Below are 9,856 nucleotides of genomic sequence, written 5' to 3'. Positions count from 1 at the left end.
CAGTCCAGATGCCAAGTCACCCAGACATTGGTGTAGGACCAGTCCAGATGCCAAGTCACCCAGACATTGGTGTAGGACCAGTCAAAATGCCAAGTCACCCAGACATTGGTGTAGGACGAGTCAAAATGCCAAGTCACCCAGACATTGGTGTAGGAACAGTCCAGATGCCAAGTCACCCAGACATTGGTGTAGGACCAATCCAGATGCCAAGTCACCCAGACATTGGTGTAGGACCAGTCCAGATTCCAAGTCACCTAGACATGTAGTTGCAACCAGTCAAAATGCCAAGTCGCCTTTCCAAGGTAATTAATCAACTAATTATAATGATACAGCAGTCTCGTGACGAGGCTTATCAAAACTGTGTTACGTTAGGTTTTCCATACTAGTTTTAAAGACTTGGTTTTCACACTGACCTGAGTTCAGATGTTTCAGTTGTAAACCCTTTGTCATGAGGTCTGTCTGGGCGGACTGAAGGTCTTTCTTTGTAGTTTGAAGATCCGTCTGTGTGAGCTGAAGTCTTTCGTTCGTAGTCCGCAGATCTATCTGCAACCTATCTGTGACCTTGTGAAGAGTGTCCACAGTCTGTTCCAGGAGAGTGATGTGACTCAAGATACTGTTAAGGTCGGCAGTACCGTCGGATTTCGTTAACGGCAGAATCAGTCCGGAGATGTAAGGTAGGAATATACACAAACGGAAAACTGCTTCAAACGTCATGGCTTACTTGTACTAGATGAATATTCAAGCGCAGTGCCAATGGTTTTATACCTTATCTAACTGTCTGACACCACGTGACAGCGACGTCGGTGATGGAAAACTAGGAACTCGAAAGGAAACAAAATATTTTAATTAAAATGTATACGCCATATGTATCTCTGTGATATAACTCAACAGCCAAATATGTGAATATGTACCCTTGGTGTGTTTCAGTTTTGGCACTTTTTACCTTTGATGTATCCTTACGCTTCTCTACTTCTACGTAATAATGGAATATTTCTGGGATGTGCTCAAGACAATTTAACTATTTGTCGGGACACTCCCTAGTTGCAGATAAGATTATTCCAAAAATATGCATGTGGCAAACTGTTGCTTCTCACAATAGGAAAATAAGTATGGTTCTTCGGTAAAGTAATAAAACAGCGAAAAGTTGATGAGTGCCGAATATCACTATTTAAAATGTAAGTGTGTTTTCTTTTTCGTAAATATATATACTGCTATATATACTCTCCAAAAAAGAAACGCATATAGGAATTTCAACTGTATTTCTATGTTTATTTTGAAACATCTTGTAGGCGTTATGAGTCAATGAAATAGAGCGAAATTGCACACTGGGAATGCAGACTTATCCGTCTTTGGCACCAACTCGAGGAAAGTCAGTTTGAATGTCACATGGAGACGTGTGGTGGCGCTGAAGTCAATATCTCTTGTAACCACCGTGGGCATCCAGAACTGCACGGCATCGCCTCGGCATCGAACGAATAAATCTCAGAATCTCGTGTTGCTCAATCGCAGACCACTCTGCCTGTAGTGCCTGTGCGAGTTGCTGAAGTGTCTGGGGCTGAGGGTTACGGCATCGCACCCGTCTGTCCAGGGCATCCCACAGATGTTCGATCGGGTTTCAGTCCGGTGATCTTGAGGGCCAGGGGAGCACATTGATGTTGTAGTTCTGGAGGAAGTGTCTAATGTGACGTGCTGTGTGGGGCCTGGCATTGTCCTGTTGAAACAACTCCCTCTGACGATCAACGATTGGAAGGAGGTGTGGGCGTAGGATTTCGTCACAGTACCGTTGAGCTGTCAGGTTGCCCTGGATCATCACCAAATCACTTCTATGGCAGGTGATCGCTCCCCACATCATAACACTGCCTCGGCCGAATCTGTCCACCTGGGGAACGCAAGCGTCGGCGAAACGTTCACGTCGACGTCTGTACACCCGCTTTCTGCCATCGCGTCGTACCAATAGAAATCGTGATTCATCACTGAACCAGATTCTACGCCAATTCGGTAGGTTCCAGGCCTGAACGTTGGTGCACCATTGAACTCGATGTCGAGGATGTTGTTGTCGAAGCACAGGGCCAAAATAAAGGTCTTCTAGCACGTAAACCAGCCTCTCTCAACCTGTTCCTGACGATTTGTGCAGAAAGCCTCCTCAATCCGGGTATTTGTCGAGCGGTACTGGTCGCCGTAGCTGTTTGATGACGCAGGTGATGTACCCGGATGTAGCGATCCTGCGCCGCAGTGGTCGCTCGAGGTCGCTCAATACGAGGGGCATCTGTTACCGAATTCTGCGGGCGATATCTCTCCCAGAGCCGTGAAATGGTGCTTTGGTGAACATTCATGCGTCGGGCGTCGGTTGAGACTGGCCAGCTTCAAGCAAACCAATGGCGATATGACGGTTGGCTTCACTTAGACGTGGCATTCTGCGTTCGTCAACAATATTCCAAATACAGTGAATAATCGACAGACAGCGATCAACCTTTTATACCCATCATTGAGACTATCTGATCCCCAAGTTTCACGTGCATTGCATGTGAATTGTGTATTCTGTGACACTACACGCCAAAATTGAAAATCATGCTGTTTAATACGGGTATTTTACGGATGGTGCGTTTTGTTGTGATGTTTCAAAACATAAACACCATAGGACTGATAAACAGAGCAAAACCTTTTGTAAAATGAATCACGTTTTAATTCATTGCTACATGAAATTGCTATTTTCATGATGCGTTTCTTTTTGGGAGAGTATATTATGCGGCTATTATCGCATAATCAGTTTTGTTTGTGTGTGTTTTGGGTGAGTAAGTGAGTGAGGTTTACATCCGCTGTTAGCAATATTCCAGCATGAAGCCCATCAGCAAATGACTGGTGCTGCCAAACCTGAAAACAGGATGAACGTAAGGTTCGTAACCAGCGGACCCGTGAAGATCCCGACTAGAATTGATCTTCTGTAACCCATGCTTGTTGAGGCGACTAACGGTATCGGGGATACCACGGGATCGGATATTTACAGACCGCCGCCATATAGCTGGAATATTGCTGAATGCAGCGTAAAACTAAACTCACTCACACACTCACTCATTCGTAGCCAACGGAAAACAGACTTCTGTCTTGTCAAATGGAAGCAACCCTACACGGCGAATTGCAACACATAAACCTATTAGACATTTGAGCCACCCGTGCCCTCAGTCATGTACCTAAACGAAAATATCCTCTTTCCTCTTAAATCGTACGATATCCATCTCATGTGTTGAGATACTTTTAATACACATCTTATGAAAGTGAAAACATATTTGAATAAACATATTTGGATTACTTACTGATTGTGGAAATATTCTCGTGAGATATTCTTCATAACTGAACTGTAGAAACTAGTACAACTGAAAACGGTTATAATGGGTTATTGGTACATGTACGTTTACGTGTTGACAGTGCATGGTGTATTAACGTAGCAACAGTCTGTAGAAGCTGGACATTTTCTGTTGACATTGGTATACAGAATGCGTAAATTATGATGTATACTTAGATTGAATATAATGACTCCTTGGTCTTCATACTGTGGACATATGAGAATAACGTGGTATTCATCTTCAATATTATCAGTGTTCCACTTTCTGCAGGATTGGTTCTCAGTGGCATGACATGTTTTTTATAATACGTTAGAATTATAATAACCACGTCGAAACTGCTCTTAATTTCCTCACATTTAAAGCAGTTCAATACTTTTCACACATAAGATGATGGGGTGGTGGGGTAACCTAGTGGTTACAGCGTTCGATCCGGGTTCGATTCCCCACATGGGTAAAATGTGTGAAGCCCATTTCAGGTGTCCCCCAACGTGATATCACTGGAATATTGCTAAAACTAAAACTCACTCACTCACTCACTCACAAGATGTTGTTTCATCAAAGAATGCGAATAAGAACATTTTTCAGTTTGAATATTTCTAGTCCAATCTGGATGAAAGCAATCTTTACATCTTTGTTGCACTAAGGGATAAAAAGGCTGTAACATCCTCAACTCCCTGCCCAATCCATGCATATCCAAGACCCAGTTGAAACAGTATAGTTTTAATCAACATAGCCCATATGTTTATATTGAACATCACTTGCATTTTCAAACAAATACGATAACATCTTAAATGGCTTTTGAGGACGCATTGAGATGTGTTTCAACCAATATGAGAACGTTTCAGTGCCAATATATATATTTCCAATGCATTTAAATTCACTATATCCCAGAACCATGCAACAGAATTGACACGAGAGATGTTCAAACTGGTTGATGGTCACTATGTTACTTGGTCACTCGCCATATCATTTTGCCTTGCTGCGAGAATCTTAATACACACCTAAATTACATAACATATTGCATTACTTGTATGATAACTGACTGATGAAAAGTGTTTCATATTTTCACAAAACACATGAGAGTGTTGAATTATGTGTTATGCTGAAGGGGTTTTCGGAACACAAATGTTATGCCTTATTCCGATACCAATTAACGTTGTACTGGCAGTAGCCATTTCAAAGGTTTAGCTATCAGGCAAGGGATTCGGCTGTGTCCACCTACGTTGTCCATCACGTACCCATCAGATTGTTGGTATTCAGGTAATATTGGTTTGTTTGGTTTGTGTGGTTTCAGAGGGAAGAATTCAATGATCAATTGTTTCGGGTTTGTTTGCTTGGTGTTTCACGCCAATCACAGCAATGTTCCAGCTACATGGTGGTGGTCTGTAATGTAATGTCATTTTTGACATCTTTGAATGTCTTGTTTTCTCGAGTATTTGATCTGCTGTATGTTTGCTGCCTTATGGTCTGATACGTTGTCTCGGATGGGTCAAGATTGTCTGGTTGACTGGAGATTATTAAAATACTTTCGAAATTAATGTCCAGTGGTCACAAACCCAATAACGGGCACGCACACCGTGAACAGTGAGACCGGCAGAGCATCGCCCACGCATATAGTCTATCAGATGGTCACTGGAGGCTGGTGGAATGGCATGTCATGTTCACTTCAACTCACAAACTTTATCTGGCGGATTTGGTATACAGAGTAGACGTCTCTCCATTTCATCCCACACGTGCTCAATAAGGGAAATATCCGGTGAATATGCAGGCCAAGGCAGTACTTTGTGCCACTGAAGAAAAGCCAAAGCAACTCTAGGCGTGTGAGGGCGGACGTTATCATGGTCATTTTCAATCTTGAATCATGACGTTGAAGAAACTGTATTGTCACTGGTCCGAAATGCCCTAAACAGCAGCTGTTTTAAAAGGGGTTCCCTGATGAGCACTTATCCCACCCCAGTTCACGTAACCTCCCCGAAGCGATTTCTCTCTGCGACACAGGCTTGAGCATAACGGTCCTCATGAGTGAGTGAGTTTAGTTTTACGCCGCTTTTAGCAATATTTCAGCAATATCATGACAAGACACATCAGAAATGGGCTTCACACTCCACATGAGATAATGGTGCTGACCTACCTCAAAGACTGCGAATCCCATCTGTTGCCATGTACAATCGCGGACCACAAGGCTACCCATCAGCCCCTTTTGGTGTGGACAAACCCAGGAAATATAAAATGGGCGAACCGGGTTCATACAAAACATACATGGCATTGACTTTGTTGTAGCTGTTGCAAAGTCGAATTCATGCCGAGGCCAACAACAGCCAACTGGAAAGATGTCTTATTGACATACGACATGATAGTGTTGATCGACATTGGGAGTGATGGCATAAGATAGTAGGACCTGTAAGTCTCGCGAGACGCTACTTCCGGTACTAAGCTGGTTCCCAACTTGAGATATGTCAGACGGGGCCCAGCTTACTTCCGGTACAAGATTTCCGGTGACAAGCGTATATTCAAGAACCAGTTCTGGGCTGTAACAGCTGTTGACAGTCGTAAATAATTGACTAATTTGAGAATGGTTAGATCGGAAATGTTATATTCCTGCAAGAATTATCGGTTCCTTACTGTCAACTGAGAACCATGAAACTAATCGAAAAGGTATGAACCGTTGTTTGTCTCCGGAAATACTAAGGTCTCACGAAGTGCTCTGACCCTATTCCTGAAGTATATAGGTCACCGTAAGTTTTCAGAAGAATGTAATTCCTGATCATAAGCGCCATGTGCACGAGGTGCTTGAAAACCTGTGTTTGGATATATCGTAACAGAATCGTTGCCCATTATTTTCATAGAAGCATAACACACCATAAACCAGTGAGGATTGTAGCAACTGAACTGTTTAATTCCCCTGAGCGTTAAAGACGTCGTTTGGTGACTGAAGGACGAGGTAGGTGCATGGGCACGCTTAAACTTGGTCAACACAATGCCACGATGCAAATATCTTTGGTGTCCGACAAAGTGTGAGCAGCAGGGCATGGAATCGATACCTGGCGTTTAGGTCAGCTACCCAGTGACATGTGGTCGACAGCGTTGCAACAGACAATGGTAAGACAGGCTCCTCCTGACTGCAGCAAGACGTCATCACTTTGTGACAGCCACCACACTCAGGAATGACAATTGGTACGTTGATGACGTTGATTCAGCTCAAACAGTGCATAATCGTCTCCGTGAGGCTGGTCTCGGTATACATCCGAATCCCATGGATCCAATATCACACGCAGGTACGTCTGGATTGGGCTGAAGATCACGTCAATTGGCCACATCAGGACTGGGTTCCAGGGCTTCGTTTCACAAAGCTATCGTAGCGCTACGACTGACGTAAGTCTATGTTACGGGGCCTAGAGTTTCGAAGCTCTCTTAGCGCTAAGTGTCATACATTAACTTTAACTTACGACCATCTTAGCGCTAAGAGAGCCTCGAAAATATAGGCCCAGGATCGGAGGTACGACAGTCGAAGCGCTACGATAGCTTTGGGAAGCGGGCCCTTTACTTTTCAGGTGACTCGAAATATTGTCTTGCCTTATAGAGTGTCCTGCCCAAGTGTTTCAAGGACAAGGATTCAGGATTCCAACGAAGCCGAACTTGAGGAGGCTCAGTCATGACTTGGGGTTGGATTGGTTCAGATGGAAGAACTGCTCTCCATGTCCCCAAAAGGACAGCCTGTCATTCAGCTGTTCGTACGGACCCACTTCATCCGACCTCCGGTAGCACGGCCTGCCTGCTCTTTCCGAGGGAGAGGGTTAAGGGGGCAGGTTTGGTTATTGCTATGAATCCTTTGCCCAACTTAATTTGACTGTGTATTACAGTCCGTTTTAGTCAGAAACGGACCGATGAATTGCAAATTTTATCATTGTACAAAATTGCCACATAAATATAAATAGTACACACGTTTATCATTTACTAATACCCAACAGTTCACCTGATGAAGGGACAAGGTCTCGAAACGTCGTGAGAGAAATTAAAAAGAAGTTTAATCCAATATCTTGGACATCAATGTACAACTTCTAAATGCCACTGAAAGACAGCTTTGTTATATTTGAAAATTTTCCGGACTCCACCAAAAAAGTTGTTTAAGAAACTATCATCATTGAAAACGCAAAAGTTGTTATCTGTCGCGGCGGGGTGAAACCGCAGAAAGGGAACAGCCAGTCATGGCGGGGACATCTCAAAATCTATTCCGGGAGACCTGTCGGTTCCTCGTCTGTCGTAGTGTCATAGTCACGACTTAAAGGGATGACAAGTGGTGCCACAGTTGCCTGTTGTAAGCCATCCCGAGACCAGTAACCTTGTTCAATGACGTTAGCTACCTTGTTGACACAGTTTTGCCAAGTTTCAGTCGTGATTTTGTTAAGGGATTCCTTAACCAAAACCTCTACGTGACGTAATCTAAAAGTTGTGTTTGATCTGGCAACATCTCCTTTGACAATACCCCATATCATTTCAATGGTAGTCTCTGTTATCTGTGGACTTTGCCCTGAATACCAAGTCGCAGCCTGGGAGAAAGCCTTTGCTGGAGCAACCAGCATGGAGAATGATTAGTCTCTCTCCTTCCCTAGAGGCAGCTTTCTACGTGACCCCTTATCACCCCTATCGGGTACCAACTGACTGCTGGCAGTGTGCGAGGCATTGACCCAGGTCTCGTCCAAATACACTGGCTCGAACCCTTCCTTGCGCTTCTTCTTTATAACCCTGCGAAAATTATTTCTCAGGCGAACGATATCAGGGCGTTCACAGAGTACTGACCTATTCTCCCCCGAAATTTTCTTATAACGATACCCGAAAGAGTGTAAGAGTCGCCAGAGTGTGTACTTTGATACTCTGAGGTTGTGTTCTTGCTTCAAACGCTTTTTTAAAATTTTCAGCGACATGTATTTGTTTTCAGAATAGAGCTTGTTGATAGACTGCCTTACAAGGTTCTTTTGAAAGTTGTCCAAATGTTTTAATTTGTGTGATTTTGACCCGACCCCTACCTGCTTCGCATCACCCTAACAATGTTTGTGTTCCACAACATTTGTCAGTACCCTTGCTGATACTCCTAAAGCTTTTGCTGCCCGCTTAAGGAATTTATTAATGGCATAAAATGGTTTGCCCCTTTCGGCTTCAGCACGAAAAAAATCGTACACTTTAATCATCAACTGTTTCACGTCAGCATTCAACTTCATTTTTCAGTGTATATCCCGTGCACGACGAGATAGTGGCTGTTCCGTTTCTGCGGTTTCACCCCGCCGCGACAGATAACAACTTTTGCGTTTTCAATGATGATAGTTTCTTAAACAACTTTTTTGGTGGAGTCCGGAAAATTTTCAAATATAACAAAGCTGTTGGGTATTAGTAAATGATAAACGTGTGTACTATTTATATTTATGTGGCAATTTTGTACAATGATAAAATTTGCAATTCATCGGTCCGTTTCTGACTAAAACGGACTGTAAACATGACTTTTTTTTTGTTGATCTGTCTCTTGTTTAACTCTGCTCTCAGCAATATTCCAGCTGTATGTTTTGTGTAAATAGTCTGGAGTCTGTGTCAGACAATTCAGTGATTGACATCATAAGGCATATGGCATGACCACTTGAATTTAGATAATGTTTTCGAAGTGAGGTGAGGTGAAATTGGGTTTAACGTCGTGCTTGAGAATATTTCGCTCATATGACGACGTGCATGCGTGTGTATGTGTATGTGCGGCTGCTTCTAGTAGCCCAGACTGAAGCTGGTTTTATAGTGCTAGCCCACTGAGATACCATGCCGCAGTGAAGCATGAATACCCCACTCAGACACATTATACTGACTCCGAGCCCACCAGTCCTTGTTGTACCCATTACTTTCGAGCGCCAGGCAGGGACCAACAAGAACCATATTTTAACGTCTTTTGGTATGATGCGGTCGGGGATCGAACACGCGACCGGGCGGACGCTTTAACCATTACACCACGGAGGCGGTTAGATAATGTTTTTGAAAGGACACATCACATGCTGTATTCGTGAGAATAACACCATACAATACTGTAGGGCAGGACATGCCTACCCTTGTCGCGAACACCTGGTGTCACCACTTATTTTCAGTGATCCTTTCATATACTTTTCAGACCTATGTTTCCGTTTACACCAAACAAACGGAATTTGCTTCTAAAGATAATAAAGACTGGGTATTCTTTTGCACTGACGTTCTATATTCAATAAAATCCGTTGATAATAAGTGAGTGTGTTTAGTTTTACGACGCTTTTAACAATATTCCAACAATATCACCGCGGGGAACCAGAAATCGGCTTAACACATTGTAACCATGTGGGGAATCGAACCTGGGTCTAACGTTTCAACCACTGGGTTACCCCATTGCCCCAAATCCGTTGATTACTGCTGCCGTTATTGCTCCTAAACATTATACTGGCGCGCATGGTGCGTGTTGGTATTGCTTCAATTGGTCGAAATGTGCTGAAAATATAGATACGTGTAGATGAAAT

The sequence above is a fragment of the Haliotis rubra genome, unplaced genomic scaffold (genome assembly GCF_003918875.1).
Source record: "Haliotis rubra isolate DU_JTF1 unplaced genomic scaffold, ASM391887v1 Scf75, whole genome shotgun sequence".
Classification (NCBI taxonomy): domain Eukaryota; kingdom Metazoa; phylum Mollusca; class Gastropoda; order Lepetellida; family Haliotidae; genus Haliotis; species Haliotis rubra.
This window is presented reverse-complemented; position numbering follows the sequence as displayed.